The sequence below is a fragment of the Chiloscyllium plagiosum genome, unplaced genomic scaffold (genome assembly GCF_037043375.1).
Source record: "Chiloscyllium plagiosum isolate Xiang-an unplaced genomic scaffold, Cpla_swu_hap1 HiC_scaffold_15, whole genome shotgun sequence".
Lineage (NCBI taxonomy): Eukaryota > Metazoa > Chordata > Chondrichthyes > Orectolobiformes > Hemiscylliidae > Chiloscyllium > Chiloscyllium plagiosum.
The window spans coordinates 12,433,609-12,456,045 of record NW_028270153.1 but is presented as its reverse complement, the minus strand read 5'-3'; the positions used below and the strand labels follow the sequence as shown (position 1 = coordinate 12,456,045).

General features: G+C 45.5%; 1 protein-coding gene across 2 annotated transcripts in view; it reads right to left on the bottom strand.

Moving 5' to 3' along the window:
• The window catches only part of LOC122560285 (neurensin-1-like), a 50,964-nt gene that overhangs the window by 6,070 nt on the left and 22,457 nt on the right, over positions 1-22,437 (bottom strand). The window lies entirely within an intron of this gene.

Sequence of the window (22,437 nt, the reverse complement as noted above, 5' to 3'; positions counted from 1 at the left end):
CCAACAGGAACACATTCCCAGCAGGAATTCATGTCCTTTCTCCCTGGACGAATTCCTGCCCATAATGAATATAAATTATGCCCTCAGGTCCTAGTCTCTCCTACTAGTGGAAGCATCCAGGTCTCTCAGTATTCTGTAAGTTTCAATCATCCTTCTAAACTCCATGGAGTACAGTCCTAGACTCCGCGACTGCTCCTCATATGACAAACCCTTCATCCCCAGGATCATTCTTGTAAACTTTCTCTGGATCTCCTCCAACACCAGCACATCATTCCTCAGATATGAGGCCCAAAGCTGCTCACAATATTCCAGATTAGAGCTTGACCCCAGTGTGAAATGTACTACTGACTGGCTGCACGCTCAGCAGGAGATCCAAATTTAGATTAGATTACTTACAGTGTGGAAACAGGCCCTTCGGCCCAACAAACCCACACCAACCCGCCGAAGCGCAACCCACCCATACCCCTACATTTACCCCTTACCTAACACTACGGGCAATTTAGCATGGCCAATTCACCTGACCTGCACATCTTTGGACTGTGGGAGGAAACCGGAGCACCCGGAGGAAACCCACGCAGACACGGGGAGAACGTGCAAACTCCAGTCAGTCGCCTGAGGCGGGAATTGAACCCGGGTCTCTGGCGCTGTGAGGCAGCAGTACTAACCACTGCGTCACCGTGCCGCCCACTAATTTATTTGCTTATGTTTGCTAAAGGTAGTCTGTGTATCTCTTAAACAGAAGGTACATTCAGACTGCAGCAAGTGCTGGAACTGTCAACATCAGAGCACAATTTGGATTGACAATGATGTAGCAGGATAGTGAGAGAGGGGTGACATGGTGGCTCAGTGGTTAACACTGCTGCCTCATAGCACCAGAGTCCCAGGTTCGGACCCTTGGGTGACTGTCTGTGTGGAGTTTACACGTTCTCCCCGTGTCTGCGTGGGTTTCATCGGTTGCTCCGCTTTCCTCCCACAGTCCAAAGATGTGCAGGTCAGGTCAGGTCAGGTAAGTTGGCCATTCTAAATTGCCCAAAGTTTTAGGTGCATTAATCATAGCGAAATGGGTCTGGGTGGGTTACCCTTTGGAGGGTCGGTGTGGAGTGGTTGGGCTGAAGGGCCTGTTTCCGCACTGTAAGGAAGGAATCCAATCTAATCTTTGCTGTGATGTTGGACAGTGTTTCCTCTAAGTTGTTTCATAGTTAGCTACTGTACATTGCTACTTAGAGGAACACTGTCCAACATCACAGCAAAGATTAGATTGGATTCCTTCCTTACAGTGCGGAAACAGGTCCTTCGGCCCGACCCTCCAAAGAGTAACCCACCCACACCCATTTCGCTATGATTAATGCACCTAACACTATGGGCAATTTAGAATGGCCTCCCAAGGTGGAGCTTTTCCCAACAGGAACACATTCCCAGCAGGAATTCATGTCCTTTCTCCCTGGACGAATTCCTGCCCATAATGAATATAAATTGTAGAGGGGAATGAGTGAGTGATGTTCTCCAATAGACTCACTCCACTCTGGGAGCAGAGGAATGAAGGAAGCACAAGGAATCAGAGGAACCCTAACAAATTGGCGAACATTGTTCCCCACCAGTTCCCTGCTGCTGCCTTATGTCCTGGGCAAGCTTCTCCAGCAATAGAGAAGTGTCAGTGCATTGCAACATGTTTGGGTGATGTTCTCGTCTTAGCAGAATAGTTGGAAGTGTGTGGAGGCTGTGAGATGTGGGTAGGAGTGGTAAATGTGCAAGCTGAGCTTGATTTCTGACTACTGACTGATGGAGTGTGGTGCGTTGAGCAGCATATGAAGCTGATGGCGTGGTAGTGGGAGTTAACAGTTGAAACTGCATCCACTGACCTTGATGACTGAAGGGAGGTCTTTTAAATTCCTGCAGACAAGATTACCAGGTCAGGCTAATGACTCACATTGTTTTTGACAGTCTGAGTCTTCAGGGTCTCCTGGCCTTCTATAGAAACATCATTTCCCTCTGCCTTTCTACCTCATGGACTCAGGCCTCCACTACAACTGTCTTATTTGGCATTGCGAGGGCAATTTATTTAGCTGCAATTTCTCTTTAAATTTTTTTGCATGGTCGTGGAAGTAGTAACGTGAAAGGGCTGCGTTGTGCATGATCAACGTACAGTAGCTAACTATGAAACAACTTAGAAGAAACACTGTCCAACATCACAGCAAAGATTAGATTGGATTCCTTCCTTACAGTGCCTGCATCATGTCAATCGAGCATATGGTAATTTTGTATTATGATACCCATGCTGCAAGGGTTTGATTGAATGGAGGCAGGCTATCCCATAATTCATAGCCGCAGTGAAAGCCCTCTACCATAGCTGCAGCTAATCCACTCTTGTGTCCACTCGTTTAATTCCACTCACACATTTCATCATTGGGCCACTGTGAAGAGAAACAGCAAGATACAGAAGGAGGAAGTGAAATGAGTGCTGAAGATAAACAGAAAAGTCTATAGCCATATAAAATATCCACAGAGAATGTAGGTGAAATTCAGCAGGACCGGCAGCATCTGTGGAGACAGAAACATAGTTAATGTTTCAAGATTCACGGAAGGGTACCATTAGCCATCTCTTGTGTCTTGTACACTAGTCATAAAGTTTAACTACATGTCCTCAATGTTGCTCAAGTTTCCAGGTCCAGCAAAAATGACAGTCATTATATCAGACATGGAATCATGGAATGATTTCAGCACAGGAGGCCATTTGGCCCATCCTGTCCCTACCTGTTCTCTGTCAGAGTTGCTTCGCCTATTCCATTATTTCCTCAAAATTCTGCAAGTCTTATTTTCTCTTTGGATAAGTATCCAATTCGTGTCTGAAAGTGCCAATGGAACCTCTCTCCTCTGCACTATGAGGCACTGCATTCCAGACCCTTCTTTTCCCAGTCACCTTAAATGATATCCTTTGCTTCTCCATTTTGCTGCCAATGGCAATAGTTTTTGTTTCGATTTACTTGTCTAAACCACTCATGCAATTTTTTTCTTTTATTCTTTCACGGCGCATGGGTCTGTTTAGAAAGACCAGCATTTATTGTCCACCCCTAGTTATCCTTGAGCTAAGTGACTTGTCAGGCCATTTCAGACAACAATAGAGAGTCAATCACATTGCTGTGTGTCTGGAGTCATATGTAGGTCAGGAGGCAGGAGGCCACCTGAGGAATCCTCCAGGAATAGGCAAATCTCCCTCCATTCTCCAGGAATTCAACAAGAAATCTAGACTTAGGACTTTGTCTGACTTGATATCAAATTTCCTTTAAAAACTGTCCCTGCAGAATGTCTGGGCAAGTTCCACTAAATTATATCTGCCAGATAAATGCACTTTGTTGTTGTACAGCTGCCTGACTAATGTCAGCAATTTGTAGTAACAGCGTCTTTTGGACTCTGAGCTGCTTTTTAATTCATTGCAAGTACCATCTCCTCAATGATATGAGTCATCGTGGAACACTGTGCGTCTGGAACTGAGGGCCGTTCACAAGTGAAGCTCGCCCTGTCAAATGCTCTTTTGCCCTTGGAACTGTTGCCAGCGATTGCAAATGGCTTCACCAAATTATAAGCAGACACACCTTCCCATCTCCCCATCCTCCACTGTCTTTGTCGCCACCCTTCCCCCACTACCCAGAGGCTGGACCCTGTCTCTTCCCTTCCCCCCAACAGATCTAGAAAGCTCTATTTCCACGACGTTGCCTAGCAGCCGAGCTGCAAGCTGACACATCCCATTACGTGAATGATTTAATGGCCCTTTCATCTTTAAAAGCGCAAACAATGAATGCATGACCAGAAGGCATCAGTTAAGACATCATTTGACTTAGCACTCTTAACTGTCCTTGCTCTCCGACTCGGAGTCCAGGAATTAGTGCGACTCCCTGTGTCACGAACTGGTGAGGGTAGAAATAGGAGGATAGAGCAGATGAATGCAAGGCTGAGAAGCTGGTGATGGGGACAACGATTCACATTTTTGGATCATTGGAATATCTTCTGGGGTAAAAGTGACCTACATAAGAAGGATGGATTGCACCTGAATTGGAAGGGGGCTAATATACAGGCGGGGAGACTTACGAGAGCTGCTCAGGAGGATTTAAACTAGTAAGAGAAGTGGGGGTGATGGGAGCCAGGGAGATATCGAGGAACGATATCAGTCTGAGACTAGAGCTGTTGGGAGAAAGAGTAAGTCAAACAGACAGGGCAGGAGAGAACAAAGTAGAGAACAAGACAGCACTGATAAATTAAATCGCATTTATTCCAATGCAAGAAGCCTAACAGGTAAGGCAGATGAATGGAGGGCATAGTTTGAAACATGGGACTGGGTGATCATAGCAATTACAGACACATGGCTCAGGAATGGACAGGACTGGCAGCTTAATGTTCCAGGGTTTGGAGCTATTGGAAAAATCGAAAAGGAGGGCAAGTAAGGGGAGGAGGCGTGGTGTTTTAGATTAAGGATAACATTACATCAGTATTTAGGGAGGATATTCATGGGAATAAGTTCAAGGATGCTATTTGGGTGGAACTGAGAAATAAGAAAGGGATGAACACCTTATTGAGATTGTATTATAGACCCGTCAACAGTCAGAGGGTAGTCAGAGGGAAATTCAGAAGCAAATTTGTAAGGAGATCTCCATTATCTATAAGAAAAATAGGGTGGTTATGGTAGGGATTTTAACTTTCCAAACATAGATTGGGACTGTTAAGGGTTTAGTTGGAGAGGAATTTGTTCAGTTGTACAAGAAAATTTTCTGATTCAGTATGTGGATGTACCAACTAGAGAAGGTGCAAAACTTTACCTAGTGTTGGAAAATAAGGCAAGGCAGGTGACTGAGAAGTCAACTGGAGAGTACTTAGTCTAGATTAGTGCTAGTGCTAGTCTAGACTAGCACTTAGTGGCCAGTGACCATAATTCTATTAGCTTTAAAATAGTGAAAATTCTAGAAGATAAAGTTCTAAATTTGAGGAAGGCCAATTTTGATGGTATTTGGCAAGAACTTTCAAAAGTTGATTGGGGCAGATGTTCACAGGTAAAGGGATGGCTGAAAATGGGAAGCCTTCAAAAATAAGACAATGACAGTCCAGAGACAGTATGTTCTTGTTAGGGTGAAGGGCAAGGCTGGTAGGTGTAGGGAATGCTGGATGATGCCCAAAATGGAGGTTTTGGTCAAGAATAAGGAGGAAGCATCTGTCAGGTATAGACAGCAGAAATCGAGTGATTCCCTAAGAGAGTATAAAGGCAGTAGGAGTATTCTTAAGAGGGAAATCAGGAGAGCAAAAAGGGACATGAGATAGTTTTGGCAAATAGGGTTAAGGAGAATCCAAAGGGATTCTACAAACACATTAAAGGACAAAAAGGTAAGAAGGGAGAAAATAGGACTCCTTAAAGATCAGCAAGGCAGCCTACATGTAGATTCGCAGGAGATGGGGGAGATACTAAATGAGTATTTTGCATCAGCATTAATTGTGGAGAAGGAAATGGAAGACAGAGAACGTGGGGAAATAAATAGCGACATCTTCAAAAATGTCCATATTACAGCAGAGGAGGTGCTGGATGGCATAAAGATGGTCAAATCCCTGGTGTACCCAAGAACTCTGTGGGAAGCTAGGCAAGTGATTGCTGGGCCCCTTGCTGAGATATTTGTATCATCGATAATCACAGGTAAGGTGCCGGAAGACTGGAAGCTGGCAAACGTGGTGCCACTGTTTAAGAAAGGTGGTAAGGACAAGCCAGGGAACTATAGACCAGTGAGCCTGATGTCAGTGGTGGGCAAGTTGTTGGAGAGAATCCTGAGGGACAGGATGTACATGTATTTGGAAAAGCAAGGACTGACTCGGGATAGTCAACATGGCTTTGTGCGTGGGAAATTATGTTTCACGAACTTGATTGAGCTTTTTGAAGAAGTAACAAAGAGGATTGATGAGTGGTGAATGTGATCTATATGGACTTCAGTAAGGCATTTGACAAGGTTCCTCATAGTAGACTAGTTTGCAACATTACTTCACGTGGAATACAGGGAGAACTAACCATTTGTATGCAGAACTGGCTCGAAGGTAGAAGACAGATGGTGGTGGTGGATGGTCAATTTTCAGACTGGAGGCCTGTGACCAGTGATGTGCCACAAGGATCAGTACCTTGTCCAATGCTTTCTGTCATTTATATAAATGATTTGGATGTGAACACAGGAGGTATAGTTAGTAAATTTGCAGATGACACCAAAATTGGAAATGTAGTGGACAGCGAAGAAGGTTACCTCAAATTACGATGGGATCGTGATCAGATGGGCCAATTTGTCAAAGAGTGGCAGATGGAGTTTAATTTAGATAAATGTGAGGTGCTGCATTTTGGAAAGGCAAATCATGACAGGCCTTCTGCACTTAATTGTAAGATCCTGGGGAGTGTTGCTGAACAAAGAGACCTTGGAGTGCAGGTTCATAATTTCTTGAAAGTAGAGTCACAGGTAGATAGGTTAGTGAAGAAGACACTTGGTATACTTGACTTTATTGGTCAGATTATTGAGGATAGCAGTTTGGAGTCATGTTGCAGCTCTATAGGACATTGGTTCGGCTGCTACTGGAATACTGCATGCAATTTTGTTCTCCTTCCTCTCAGAAGATTGTTGTGAAACTTGAAAGGGTTCAGAAAACATTTACAGGGATATTGGCAGAGTTGGAGGTTTTGAGCTATAGGGAGAGGCTGAATAGACTGGGGCTGTTTTCCCTGGAGCGTCAGAGGCTGGCGGGTAACCTTACAGAGATTTATAAAATCTGGGGACATAGGTAGGTCTTTTTCCCTGGGTGGGGCAGTCAAAAACTAGAGCTTTAAGGTGAGAGGGGAAAGATTTAAAAGGGACCTAAAGGACAACTTTTTCATGCAGAGGATGGTGTGTGTATGGAATGAGCTGCCAGAGGAAGTGGTGGAGGTTGGAACAATTACAATATTTAAAAGGCATCTGAATGGGTATATAAATAGGAAGAGTTTAGAGGGATATGGACCGACTACTGGCAAATGGGACTTGATTAATTTAGGCTATCTGGTCGGCATGGATGAGTTGGACTGAAGGGTCTCTTTCCATGCTGTACATTTCTATGACTCTATGACTAACACATGCAGTGTTCTTTCATAAATAGATATAAGGAAATCTATAACATTGTGGTCCAGTTTCATCTTTGCTGCTTGGTCTGTAAAATGTGTCATAGCGGATCCACTCATTCAGTAACACAAGTGATGGGCATTCCCATCAATTTTAGTGGTGAAACAAATCTTCTGCTGTGAGTTATATCATGTAAGTTTGAAAGAAGAGTTAGACTCAAAATGGTAAATGTGTTTCTTTCACCTCAGATGCCACCACCAGACCTACTGAGCCTTTCCAGTGTTTTCTGTTTCAACTTCCGATCTCCAGAATCCATAGCAATTTGTTTTTTATTTCAGGGCAATCTTCCCTGCTGGTTACATATAATGCAGGGTCAATCAAACATTGACTCTATCATAATAACACATATACCCTTACTCAGGGAGGGGGATGTAGGGCATAGTGGGTCCTTCCTCTTGATCAGAGCTCAGGGTTTCGTCCCATTGATGAACCTAAATAGAATCATTCAGCACCGAAACAGACCCTTCAGTTCAACCCGTCCATGCTGACCAGCTTTCCCAAACTAAACTTGTTCCACTTGCCTGCGTTTCACCCATATCCCCCTAAACCTTTCCTGTCATATACCTGTCCAATGTCTTTTAAATGTTATATCTGTATCTGCATCTACCACTTTCCCTACAGAAGTCTATGGCACAGAGGGATTTGGATTTCCTCATGCATAACTCACAATAGTAAGTATTCAGGTTCAGCAAGTAATAGGGAAGGCAAATGAAATATTGGCCTTTATTTCAAAGGGAATGGAGTATAAAAAAAGATTTTGCTAACACTACATCAGGCACCAAATAGAATATTGCTGGAATACTGTGAACAGCTTTAATCTCCTTCTTTAAGGAAAGATATACTGACATTGGAGGCAGTCCCAAGAAAGTTGACTGGGCTGATACCAGCTATGGAGGGACTATCATATGTGGAGAGATTGAGCAGATTGGGCCTGAACTCCCACTGGAGTTCCGAAGAATGAGAGACGGCCTTATTGAAATATATAGGATTCCTAGGGGATTTGATGGGGTGAACACAGAAGAGTCGAGGGTCAGAGGACATCGTCTCAAAATGGAAAGCGAGGAGGGGAATCACTCATTTAAGGCAGAGAGAAGGAGGAATTTCTTTTCTCAGAGGGCAGTGAATCTGTGAAATTCTACAGTGCAGAAGGCACTGGGTCATTACATATATTCAAAGTAGTGATTGACAGATTTTCAATCAGCAAGGCAATCAAGGGTTATATGGAAAAGAAAGGAAAATAGAATTGAGGTTTTTCAGATCAGTCATGATCTCATTGAATGGACCAGCAGACTTGAAAGGCTGAATGGCCTATTTTGCTCCTACATTTTATAAACATAACGAACTTGATGGTCAAGGAAGGTGCATTCATAGTCAATAAAGTATGGTGCTGGAAAAGCCACAGCAGGTCAGGCAGGATCTGAGGACCAAGAGATTCAATATTTCGGGCATAATCCTTCACCAGGACTCATAGCCTTCCTAACATGGCCAAAAGGATTAAGCTGCAAATCCTTCTAACAGATGCTAATGGTAAGCAGTAAGAGGGGGAGCGATTCCTGGGATGGAAACCAACTGGAGCCTCTACCATCACTAGCTGTAGCTCCAGGCTATAACATACAGATAAAGGTGTACATTTCTGCAGTAACTTGGACTTCCTGAGTGAACTGTAATGCTCTGCCACCACTGTACATAGAGATGACTGAATTATCACTCATAGTTGAGATGCTAATTCTGTGACAGTACTCTTTATATGAATGACAAGGGTCAGCACTGTCAACTTGTCCTTGAGAATGGTCCTCGCTGATATCAGTTTTCCGATGCTGTTGACTTTGATTGCTTTCCCATACTGTGAGATGTTAACAGGATTATTTCAGTGCGATTTGTGGTGAACGGCGAATTCACTCTGACAGGACTACAGCTGGGTTTGGATCTCTGCTCTGTCCTCACTGAACCCTCTGGTGTGATGCCTGGAACAGAGCTAAATTAAGAATGTGTTCCTTTCTCTACAAGAAATAATCCTTCACCTCCATAAGTCATTTTGAAAAATGTCATTTAGGAAATGTCGATACAAATCTCTCCGCAATAAACACAAACATTGAGCAGGGGTAGGCTACTTAGTGCCTCCAGCCTGCTCTGCCATTTAATAAGATCGGATTTTAGTCTCAACTCCATATTCCTGAATATCCCTGATAATCTTTCATCCCCTTGGCCATCAAGAATTTATCTACTTCTGCTTTAAAAAGATTTAAAGTTTCTACCTTTCAAGGAAGGGAATTCCAAAAACCATAACCCTCTTTGAGAAACAAAAGCTTCCTAATTTCTGTCTTATATGGGTAACTGATCATTTGTAAATGATGACTTCCTTGTTCTCGATTCTGCCAGTAAAGGACATCGCAGCGGCTATGTGAGATCCTTTAACTCCTGCAATCTCAACAGGTAGCAATTAGAATCACACAAGGAAAGATACCCATTGAGTGACCTCCCCCATGATGCAGTTGGTATCTGGGGGAAAGTGGTTACAACAATGGGAAGACTTGTGGATGGCTTGCCCACCGCGTCACTAATTGTGGACCTTAAGTGCACTTCATTAATGCCCACGTAAAGTCCAATCCCACCACTACATCTGAAACCTCCTGATGCTGCCTGGCTTGCTGTGTCCTTCCAGCCTCAGGCCTGTCTACTTTGGATCCCAGCATCTGCAGTTCTTTTGTCTCGAATCCTGCAGTGGGCCAGATGCCTCTCCATGCGGGAAGCCTGAGGAAGAAACCCCTGTGGGGTTGTTTGCAGACTATCAGGATGTTGTGGGGGAGGGGGGCGGTGGATTTGGTTTCTTGACCACAGGCCTATCGAGAGAATGGGGGAGCCATGTTGATTCCTTTCCCTTGCTGTTGCTTCCAACCACTCCTTGATCACCCCCTCACCACTGCAACCCAACCCATTACACCCCATTCTGCCATCACTGTTACCCGTGGCCTGGTTTTAATCTGGCTCCTATGCCCGAGCTCGGTTTGTTAACAGCAGCACTTTACTGATGATGCTGCCATTGAATATTCCAGCCTCTGATTTGGTCAGTTTTCAATCGGTGGAACTTTGACCCCAAGGCTCCGTCGACCTGGGGTAAGTCAGTCACTGCGCTGTCAAAGTGCCTGAGACTTCTCAAAAAGGCTATGCTGACTCACTAATCAACAGGTGAGACCCTCATCACCTCCATGTGGGGAAGCAATGGCTTAGTGATATTATCACTGGATTATTAATGCAAAGACCCAGGTAATATTCACTGGACCCAGGTTCAAATCCCAACAGGGCAGAGGATGGAATTTGAATTCAATAAAAATCTGGGATTAAAAATCTAGAGATGATCATTAGATTGACAGAAAAATCCATCTGATTCACTAATGTCCCTAAGGGAAGGAAATTTGCCACCTGTATCTGGTCTGGCCGACATGTGACTCCAGACCCACAGCACTGGGGTTAATTCTCAAATGCTTTCTGGGCAAATTAGGTTTGACTGGCAACATCCAATGTGAATGAATAACAAAAAATGCCACTCACAATCAAGATTCAGACTTAATCAAAAACATCGACTCACACACGCACATTCTCTCATTATTATATTTTGACTGTGTTTGATTGTTTATAGGAAGTGAGCATTAACAGAGGATTGACTTGTACTTTTATATAAGGAAAATTGGGAACTCTTGTGGGTGCAGTGGTAATGTTCCTACCTTTGAACTCAGAGACCTGATTCAAGTCCAAACCTATGCAGATGTGTTTAATAATATCAGTGAATAGACTGATTACAAAAGATTAGATTAGATTATATTAGAGTGTGGAAACAGGCCATTCGGCCCAACAAGTCCACACCGACCCGCCACCCACCCATACCCCTACATCTACCCCTTACCTAACACTATGGGCAATTTAGCATGGCCAATTCACCTGACCTGCACGTCTTTGGACTGTGGGAGGAAACCAGAGCACCCGGAGGAAACCCACGCAGACACTGGGAGAACATGCAAACTCCACACAGTCAGTCGCCTGAGGCGGGAATTGAACCCGGGTCTCCAGCGCTGTGAGGCAGCAGTGCTAACCACTGTGCCACCATGCCGCCCAAAACATACATAAAGGAATGGTTTGAAATTAAGCTAGCTGGATTTGAAATGTTTGTAATGTGTACATTTGTAAGTAAATGCTTATAAAAATAAAGATTTAACTCCGGTTTATTGTTTTTCACCCTGGCTTTCTGGTGTACAACATGCATGAATTCTCACATGCCCACACTTGTGTATAAACTCGCATGGACACACACACACATACATTTGCGCATTCACACTCTCATATATGTACTTACACAAACTTCTGCAAATGGTACTTGCACATATGAACGGACTGGCTGAGATTAACAATGAGGCCCATGTTCAGAAGAAAGTGATTTGGAGGAAAGATTTGAATAGCATTGGAGAGGGTGCAGAGGAGATTTCCCAGTACGTTGCCTGGTCTGGAGAGTTTCAGTAATGTAGAAAGATTTGACAGTCTGGGGTTGTTTTCCCTTGAGCAGAGGACACTGAGAGGGAACATGATCGAGATGTATAAAATTGTTAGGGGCAGGGATAGGGCAGACAGGAAGTAACTTACCCTTTGATGGAGTTATCAATGACCGGAACGATATATTTAAGGGAAGGGACAGGTGGTTTAGAGAACATGTGAGGAAAAACCAATTCACCCAGAGGGTGGTGGGAAACTGGAACTCAATGCTGGTCAGGGTGGTAGAGGCAGAACACCTCATTACATTTAAGAAGTATTTAGATATGCACTTGGGATGCCAAGGTGCCCAAGGTTATAGGCAAAAGCTGGAAAATGGGATTGGAATAGTTAAATGGCTGTTTTTGACTGGCACAGATGTGATGGGCCGAAAGGCTGTAGATCTCTTTGATTCTATGATAATGAATACACACACACACTAGGCTATAGATCTCTATGATTCTATGACAATGAATACACACACACACACTATTATACACTTGCACACTTGCACACTCACACACCTACACACACACATTCTCATGCACAGACTCACTCAACTCTGGACACGAATGAACCTTTGTGATGGTTCTGCAGAGAATGGGTTTAATCTAAGCAGAGCCACACTCAACACAAGTCTGGAAATTGACTTAATGAGTGGGAATAAAGATGGGAAGGAAACTACCCCTTTGGATAGCAAACCTGGCTATAGAAGTAAAGCAGCTGAAAATGTGTTGCTGGAAAAGCGCAGCAGGTCAGGCAGCATCCAGGGAACAGGAGAATCGACGTTTCGGGCATAAGCCCTTCTTCAGGAATGAGGAAAGTTTGGACCCAAACCCCTGGAATCTGACAGACTCATTGTACCAGCAATAAGTTATTTAGAGACAAAATTACCCAGATTCATGACCATTTCCTGGAATGATAAACGCTGTGTGTTTGTACACAGCCATTTGTATTTTCACATCATGTTTTGTTGCCTGAAATAATTTGTCAGATAAATTGTGCTGATGTAATATTTAAAAGGCAATGTCTACAGTGTTCTAAAATAGAACTGACTGAGAGACAGCTCACTTTAGTACATCAGGAGCAAAACTGAGTAGGAATGGTAAATAACAATCACATTTTCCTTACATTGTTTCAACAGGAATTGATGGTTGCATTGTTTACCAATCCCAAATTGCCCAGAGGGCATTTAAGATTCAGCTGTACTGCTGTAGGTCTGGAGTCACATGTAGATCAAGTTCTCATCCAAGCCACTCATCATCCTGACTTGGAAATATATTGTCGTTCCTTCACTGTCGCTGGAATTCCCTCCCTGATGGCATTGAGGATGAGCAGTGAACTGCAGCGGTTCAAGACGGCAGCTCAACACCACCTTCTCAAGGGGCAACTAGGGACAGGCAATAAATGCTGGCCCAGCCAGTGGCATAAATGAATGAAAGAAAAAGGCCAGACCAGGTGAGAACTTCAGATTTCCTTCCCTAAAGGGCTTTAATTGAACCAGATGGGTTTTCCCCTGATAAATGATTCTTTGGAGACCATTATATTCTTAACTGCAGTTTGTGTTTTAAAAAGTGAATTCATGTTTCACTGTTTTTTAATGAACCAATGCGCCCTGAACATTTTCTGGGGTTCTGAATTACTCACCCAATAACATTATCATTTGGCCATCACCTCCCACTCTCTGCTTCAATATACCAACTTTAGTTTAATAAAACATTGCCAGGCACTTCACAAAAGCAAATACCAGTAGGCAGGGTTTGACATAAAGATATTGTAGCGATTGGAACCAGGTTAGCCAGGTGGATCTCACTGAGTTTGAATTCCCTGATTGGGGCTATTAACCTGGGCCAACCAGGGATCCCAAACTCAGATTGTTCCAATTGCTGCAGGGATCAAGTGAGTTATTAGAGGAGGTGACCACAAGATTGATTTAAAGGAGATTCTCAAAGTAGAGGACAGCAAGGCAGAGAGGTTTTGGGAGGTAGTTCTAGCAGTGGACTCAGACAGCTGACTACCAATGGAGGAGTGATTAAAGTCACTGATACCAATGAGGCCAGAATTAGAAAAACACAGTGGATAAAACAAGCTACTCTAAAATGTTAAAATGCTAATCTGTTGTGAGGAAGAAATAGTTTGGTCATGGTTTGTGAAGTAGAGTTTAGTGCAGGTCTATAATAGTTCCAAAAAGCCACTTGCTGTTGAGGGGCCTAGGTGAGATCCTAGATCCACCAAAGAAAGGTTGCTGCAATAATTCAAGTGAGGGAGTTTTTTGACTCTTTTAGGGGCTCCTGGGTAGACCTGAATCTCAGTCTGCTCTCACCATTCACACCTCAGCTGGTGCACAGCAAAATCAGGTTTTACAAACTCACCGACTCCCACACCTAACTGGATTACACCTCTTCCCACTCTACCTCCTGCAAAGTGCCATCCCATATTCCCAATTCCTCCGCCTCTGCCGTACCTGCTCCCAGGAGGACCAGTTCCACCACAGAACACACCAGATGGCCTCCTTCTTTAGAGATCACAATTTCCCTTCCCACATGGTTAAAGATGCCCTCCAATGCATCTCGTCCACATCCCACACCTCCGCCCCCAGACCCAATCCCTCCAACCGTAACAAGGATAGAACGCCCCTGGTGCTCACCTTCCACCCTACCAACCTTCGCATAAGCCACATCATCCGCCGACATTTCCGCCACCTCCAAATAGACCCCACCACCAGGGATATATTTCCCTCCCCACCCCTTTCCACTTTCCGCAAAGACCGTTCCCTCTGTGACTACCTGGTTAGGTCCACGACCCCCCAACAACCCACCCTCCCATCCTGGCACCTTCCCCTGCCACTGCAGGAATTGCAAAACCTGCGCCCACCCCTCCTCCTTCACCTCCATCCAAGGCCCCAAAGGAGCCTTCCACATCCATCAAAGTTTTACCTGCACATCCACCAATGTCATTTATTGTATCCGTTGCTCCCGAAGCGGTCTCCTCTACATTGGGGAGATTGGGTGCCTCCTAGCAGAGTGCTTTAGGGAACATCTCCGGGACACCCGCACCAATCAACCGACCGCCCTGTGGCCCAACATTTCAACTCCTCCTCCCACTCTACCGAGGACATGGAGGTCCTGGGCCTCCTTCACCGCCGCTCCCTCACCACCTGACGCCTGGAGGAAGAACGCCTCATCTTCTGCCTCGGAACACTTCAACCACAGGGCATCAATGTGGACTTCACCAGTTTCCTCATTTCCCCTTCCCCCACCTCACCCCAGCTCCAATCTTCCAGCTCAGTACCGTCCCTATGACCTGTCCTACCGGCATATCTTCCTTCCCACCTATCCACTCCACCCTCCTCTCTGACCTATCACCTCCATCCCCACCCCCATTCAGCTATTATACTCTATGCTACTTTCTGCCCACCCCCACCCCCCTCTCATTTATCTCTCCACTCTGCAGGCACCCTGCCTCTATTCCTGATGAAGGGCTTTTGCCCAAAATATCAATTTTCCTGCTCCTCGGATACTGCTTGACCTGCTGTGCTTTTCCAGCACCACTCTAATCTAGGCACAGGCAAAATCAGTCTGTCAGATTAAATAACATGTCGTCATGTAAAGCCAAGGCTGAAAGTACAGGTGTCCTGGACACAATCTAGTCTCTGACACTTCACACACTCTGCACTCCATGAAGAGCCAGGTCCAAGGTGCATTATTCTACAGACTTAGGCACTGAAACATCTTGCCCACTCAGCAGGTTTAATCGCTCCTATGTATCTGTGCAAGGAGACTCATGAAACATACAGTAGTTTGGACTGAATGGTCTGTTTCTGTGTTGTAAACTCAATGTAATTATTGACTTCCTTAATCCTGCTGGGACCATCCATTCAACAAGCAATATATGTTAATTCCTGCTTTTCAGAGGGATATAAAACAAGCATGTTCCTCATATCCAAGGGAATATATCTGGAAATTCCAACTTAAGGGGTCAGGACTTTGAGTATGTGTGTGTGACTCCGTATGAGTGACTGTTTATCTGCCGATGTGTGTTTCTGAATATGTCTGTCTGCCTGCGTCAATGTTTCTGTGTGTCTGTCTGCCTGTGTTAATGTGCATCTGCCTGTGTGTGTCTGCCTTCCTGTGATATTGTGTATCTGCCTGTGTGTGTCTGCCTGCCTGTGTTATTGATTATCTGCCTGTGTGTGTCTGCCTGCCTGTGTTAATGTGTATCTGCCTGTGTGTGTGTGTTTCTGTGTGTGTCTGCCTGCTCGTGTTAAAGTGTATCTGCCTGTGTGTGTGTGTTTCTGTGTGTGTCTGCCTGCCCGTGTTAATGTGTATCTGCCTGTATGTGTGTGTTTCTGTGTGTGTCTGCCTGCCTGTGTTAATGTGTATCTGCCTGTGCGTGTGTTTCTGCGTGTGTGTCTGCCTGCCCATGTTAATGTGTATCTGCCTGTGTGTGTGTGTTTCTGTGTGTGTGTCTGCCTGCCCATGTTAATGTGTATCTGCCTGTGTGTGTGTATTTCTGTGTGTGTCTGCCTGCCTGTGTTAATGTGTATCGGCCTGTGTGTGTGTATTTCTGTGTGAGTCTGCCTGCCTGTGTTAATGTGTATCTGCCTGTGTGTGTGTGTGTTTCTGTGTGTGCCTGCCTGCCTGTGTTAATGTGTATTTGCCTGTGTGTGTGTATTTCTGTATGTGTCCGCCTGCCTGTATTAATGTGTATCTCCCTGTGTGTGTGTTTCTGTGTGTGTGTTTGCCTGCCCATGTGAATGTGTATCTGCCTGTGCATGTGGGTCTGCCTGCCTGTGTTATTGTGTATCTGCCTGTGTGCATGTGTTTCTGTGTGTGTCTGCCTGCCTGTGTTAATGTGTATCTGCCTGTGCGTGTGTTTCTGCGTGTGTCTGCCTGCCCATGTTAATGTGTATCTGCCTGTGTGTGTGTGTTTCTGTGTGTGTCTGCCTGCCTGTGTTAATGTGTATCTGCCTGTGTGTGTGTGTGTGTGTTTCTGTGTGTGTGTCTGCCTGCCCGTGTTAATGTGTATCTGCCTGTGTGTGTGTATTTCTGTGTGTGTCTGCCTGCCTGTGTTAATGTGTATCGGCCTGTGTGTGTGTATTTCTGTGTGAGTCTGCCTGCCTGTGTTAATGTGTATCTGCCTGTGTGTGTGTGTGTGTTTCTGTGTGTGTCTGCCTGCCTGTGTTAATGTGTATCTGCCTGTGTGTGTGTTTCTGCATGTGTGTCTGCCTGCCCGTGTTAATGTGTATTTGCCTGTGTGTGTGTATTTCTGTATGTGTCCGCCTGCCTGTATTAATGTGTATCTCCCTGTGTGTGTGTTTCTGTGTGTGTGTTTGCCTGCCCATGTGAATGTGTATCTGCCTGTGCATGTGTGTCTGCCTGCCTGTGTTATTGTGTATCTGCCTGTGTGCATGTGTTTCTGTGTGTGTCTGCCTGCCTGTGTTAATGTGTATCTGCCTGTGCGTGTGTTTCTGCGTGTGTCTGCCTGCCCATGTTAATGTGTATCTGCCTGTGTGTGTGTGTTTCTGTGTGTGTCTGCCTGCCTGTGTTAATGTGTATCTGCCTGTGTGTGTGTGTGTGTTTCTGTGTGTGTGTTTGCCTGCCCATGTGAATGTGTATCTGCCTGTGCATGTGGGTCTGCCTGCCTGTGTTATTGTGTATCTGCCTGTGTGCATGTGTTTCTGTGTGTGTCTGCCTGCCTGTGTTAATGTGTATCTGCCTGTGCGTGTGTTTCTGCGTGTGTCTGCCTGCCCATGTTAATGTGTATCTGCCTGTGTGTGTGTGTTTCTGTGTGTGTCTGCCTGCCTGTGTTAATGTGTATCTGCCTGTGTGTGTGTGTGTGTTTCTGTGTGTGTGTCTGCCTGCCCGTGTTAATGTGTATCTGCCTGTGTGTGTGTATTTCTGTGTGTGTCTGCCTGCCTGTGTTAATGTGTATCGGCCTGTGTGTGTGTATTTCTGTGTGAGTCTGCCTGCCTGTGTTAATGTGTATCTGCCTGTGTGTGTGTGTGTGTTTCTGTGTGTGTCTGCCTGCCTGTGTTAATGTGTATCTGCCTGTGTGTGTGTTTCTGCATGTGTGTCTGCCTGCCCGTGTTAATGTGTATTTGCCTGTGTGTGTGTATTTCTGTATGTGTCCGCCTGCCTGTATTAATGTGTATCTCCCTGTGTGTGTGTTTCTGTGTGTGTGTTTGCCTGCCCATGTGAATGTGTATCTGCCTGTGCATGTGTGTCTGCCTGCCTGTGTTATTGTGTATCTGCCTGTGTGCATGTGTTTCTGTGTGTGTCTGCCTGCCTGTGTTAATGTGTATCTGCCTGTGCGTGTGTTTCTGCGTGTGTCTGCCTGCCCATGTTAATGTGTATCTGCCTGTGTGTGTGTGTTTCTGTGTGTGTCTGCCTGCCTGTGTTAATGTGTATCTGCCTGTGTGTGTGTGTGTGTTTCTGTGTGTGTGTCTGCCTGCCCGTGTTAATGTGTATCTGCCTGTGTGTGTGTATTTCTGTGTGTGTCTGCCTGCCTGTGTTAATGTGTATCGGCCTGTGTGTGTGTATTTCTGTGTGTGTCTGCCTGCCTGTGTTAAGGTGTATCTGCCTGTGTGTGTGTGTTTCTGTGTGTGTCTGCCTGCCTGTGTTATTGTGTATCTGCCTGTGTGTGTGTGTTTCTGCTTGTGTGTCTGCCTGCCCGTGTTAATGTGTATCTGCCTGTGCATGTGTATTTCTGTGTGTCTGTCTGCCCATGTTAATGTGTATCTGCCTGTGCATGTGTGTCTGCCTGCCTGTGTTATTGTGTATCTGCCTGTGTGTGTGTGTTTCTGCGTGTGTGTCTGCCTGCCCGTGTTAATGTGTGTCTGCCTGTATGTGTGTATTTCTGTGTGTGTCTGCCTGCCAGTGTTAATGTGTATCTGCCTGTGTGTGTGTGATTCTGTGTGTCTGCCTGCCTGTGTTATTGTGTATCTGCCTGTGTGTGTGTGTTTCTGCGTGTGTGTCTGCCTGCCTGTGTTAATGTGTATCTGCCTGTGTGTGCGCATTTCTGTGTGTGTCTGCCTGCCCATGTTAATGTGTGTCTGCCTGTGCATGTGTGTCTGCCTGCCTGTGTTATTGTGTATCTGCCTGTGTGTGTGTTTCTGTGTGTGTCTGCCTGCCTGTGTTATTGTGTATCTGCCTGTGTGTTTCTGCGTGTGTGTCTGCCTGCCTGTGTTAATATGTATCTGCCTGTGTGTGTATTTCTGTGTGTCGGTCTGCCTGTGTTAATGTGTATCTGCCTGTTTGTGTATTCCTGTGTGTGTCTGCCTGTGTTAATGTGTATCTGCCTGTATGTGTGTGTGTTGCTGTGTGTGTGTCTGCCTGCCTGTGTTAATGTGTATCTCCCTGTGTGTGTGTTTCTGTGTGTGTGTCTGCCTGCCCATATTAATGTGTATCTGCCTGTGCATGTGTGTCTGCCTGCCTGTGTTATTGTTATCTGCCTGTGTGTGTCTGTTTCTGTGTGTGTCTGCCTGCCTGTGTTAATGTGTATCTGCCTGTGTGTGTATTTCTGCGTGTGTGTCTGCCTGCTTGTGTTAATGTGTATCTGCCTGTGTGTATGTATTTCTGTGTGTGTCTGCCTGCCTGTGTTAATGTGTATTTGCCTGTGTGTTTCTGTGTGTGTCTGCCTGCCCAAGTTAATGTGTATCTGCCTGTGTGTGTGTGTTTGTGTGTCTGCCTGTCTGTGTTAATGTGTATCTGCCTGTGTGTGTATTTCTGTGTGTCTGCCTGCCTGTGTTAATGTGTATCTGCCTGTGTGTCTGTATTTCTGCATGTGTCTGCCTGCCTGTGTTAATGTGTATCTGCCTGTGTGTTTCTGTGTGTGTCTGCCAGCCTGTGTTAATGTGTATCTGCCTATGTGTGTTTCTGTGTGTATCTGCCTGCCCGTGTTAATGTGTATCTGCCTGTGTGTGTTTCTGTGTGTGGCTGCCTGCCCATGTTAATGTGTATCTGCCTATGTGTGTGTGTCTGCCTGCCTGCGTTAATGTGTATCTCCCTGTGTGTGTGTGTTTCTGTGTGTGTGTGTCTGCCTGCCCATGTTAATGTGTATCTGCCTGTGCATGTGTGTCTGCCTGCCTGTGTTATTGTGTATCTGCCTGTGTGTGTGTGTTTCTGTGTGTGTCTGCCTGCCCGTGTTAATGTGCATCTGCCTGTGTGTGTCTGCTTGCCTGTGTTATTGATTATCTGCCTGTGTGTGTCTGCCTGCCTGTGTTAATGTGTATCTGCCTGTGTGTGTATTTCTGTGTGTATCTTCTGCCTGTGTTAATGTGTATCTGCATGTGTGTGTGTTTCTGTGTGTGTCTGCCTGCCTGTGTCAATGTGTATCTGCCTGTGTGTTTCTGTGTGTGTCTGCCTGCCCGTGTTAATGTGTATCTGCCTGTGCATGTGTGTTTCTGAATGCCTGTGTTAATGTGTATCTGCATGTGTGTGTGTTTCTGTGTGTGTCTGCCTGCCCATGTTTGTGTGTTTCTGTGTGTGTCTGCCTGCCTGTGTCAATGTGTATCTGCCTGTGTGTGTGTTTCTGTGTGTGTCTGCCTGCCTGTGTCAATGTGTATCTGCCTGTGTGTGTCTGTGTGTAACTGCCTGCCTGTTAATATGTATCTTCCTGTGTCTGTGTGTCCGTCTGCCTGTGTTAATGTGTATCTGCCTGTGTGTGCCTGCCTGTGTTAATGTGTATATGCCTGTGTGTGTATTTCTGTGTGTGTCTGCCTGCCTGTGTTAATGTGTATCTGCCTGCGTGTGTGTTTCTGTGTGTCTGTATGCCTGTGTCAATGTGTATCTGCCTGCGTCTGTGTGTGTCTGCCTGCCTGTGTTAATGTGTATCTGCCTGTGTGTGTGTTTCTGTGTGTGTGTGTCTGCCTGCCCTTGTTAATGTGTATCTGCCTGTGTGTGTGTTTCTGTATGTGTCTGCCTGCCTGTGTTAATGTGTATCTGCCTGTGTGTGTGTTCGCCTGTGTTAATGTGTATCTGCTTGTGTCTGTGGGTATCTGCCTGCCTGTGTTAATGTGTTTCTGCCTGTGTGTGTGTTTCTGTGTGTGTCTGTCTGCCTGTGTTAATGTATATCTGCCTGTGTCTGCCAGCCTGTGTTAATGTGTATCTGCCTATGTGTGTCAGTCTGCCTGTGTTAATTGTATCTGCCTGTGTGTGTGTGTTTCTGTGTGTGTCTGTCTGCCCATGTTGATGTGTTTCTGCTTGTGTCTGTGTATGTCTGCCTGCCTGTGTTAATGTATATCTGCCTATGTGTGTCTGTCTGCCTGTATTAATGTGTATCTGCCTCTGTGTGTGTTTCTGTGTGTATCTGCCTGCCCGTGTTAATGTGTATCTGCCTGTGTGTGTTTCTGTGTGTGGCTGCCTGCCCATGTTAATGTGTATCTGCCTATGTGTGTGTGTCTGCCTGCCTGCGTTAATGTGTATCTCCCTGTGTGTGTGTGTTTGTGTGTGTGTGTGTCTGCCTGCCCATGTTAATGTGTATCTGCCTGTGCATGTGTGTCTGCCTGCCTGTGTTATTGTGTATCTGCCTGTGTGTGTGTGTTTCTGTGTGTGTCTGCCTGCCCGTGTTAATGTGCATCTGCCTGTGTGTGTCTGCTTGCCTGTGTTATTGATTATCTGCCTGTGTGTGTCTGCCTGCCTGTGTTAATGTGTATCTGCCTGTGTGTGTATTTCTGTGTGTATCTTCTGCCTGTGTTAATGTGTATCTGCATGTGTGTGTGTTTCTGTGTGTGTCTGCCTGCCTGTGTCAATGTGTATCTGCCTGTGTGTTTCTGTGTGTGTCTGCCTACCCGTGTTAATGTGTATCTGCCTGTGCATGTGTGTTTCTGAATGCCTGTGTTAATGTGTATCTGCATGTGTGTGTGTTTCTGTGTGTGTCTGCCTGCCCATGTTTGTGTGTTTCTGTGTGTGTCTGCCTGCCTGTGTCAATGTGTATCTGCCTGTGTGTGTGTTTCTGTGTGTGTCTGCCTGCCTGTGTCAATGTGTATCTGCCTGTGTGTGTCTGTGTGTAACTGCCTGCCTGTTAATATGTATCTTCCTGTGTCTGTGTGTCCGTCTGCCTGTGTTAATGTGTATCTGCCTGTGTGTGCCTGCCTGTGTTAATGTGTATATGCCTGTGTGTGTATTTCTGTGTGTGTCTGCCTGCCTGTGTTAATGTGTATCTGCCTGCGTGTGTGTTTCTGTGTGTCTGTATGCCTGTGTCAATGTGTATCTGCCTGCGTCTGTGTGTGTCTGCCTGCCTGTGTTAATGTGTATCTGCCTGTGTGTGTGTTTCTGTGTGTGTGTGTCTGCCTGCCCTTGTTAATGTGTATCTGCCTGTGTGTGTGTTTCTGTATGTGTCTGCCTGCCTGTGTTAATGTGTATCTGCCTGTGTGTGTGTTCGCCTGTGTTAATGTGTATCTGCTTGTGTCTGTGGGTATCTGCCTGCCTGTGTTAATGTGTTTCTGCCTGTGTGTGTGTTTCTGTGTGTGTCTGTCTGCCTGTGTTAATGTATATCTGCCTGTGTCTGCCAGCCTGTGTTAATGTGTATCTGCCTATGTGTGTCAGTCTGCCTGTGTTAATTGTATCTGCCTGTGTGTGTGTGTTTCTGTGTGTGTCTGTCTGCCCATGTTGATGTGTTTCTGCTTGTGTCTGTGTATGTCTGCCTGCCTGTGTTAATGTATATCTGCCTATGTGTGTCTGTCTGCCTGTATTAATGTGTATCTGCCTCTGTGTGTGTTTCTGTGTGTGTCTGTCTGCCTGTGTTAATGTGAATC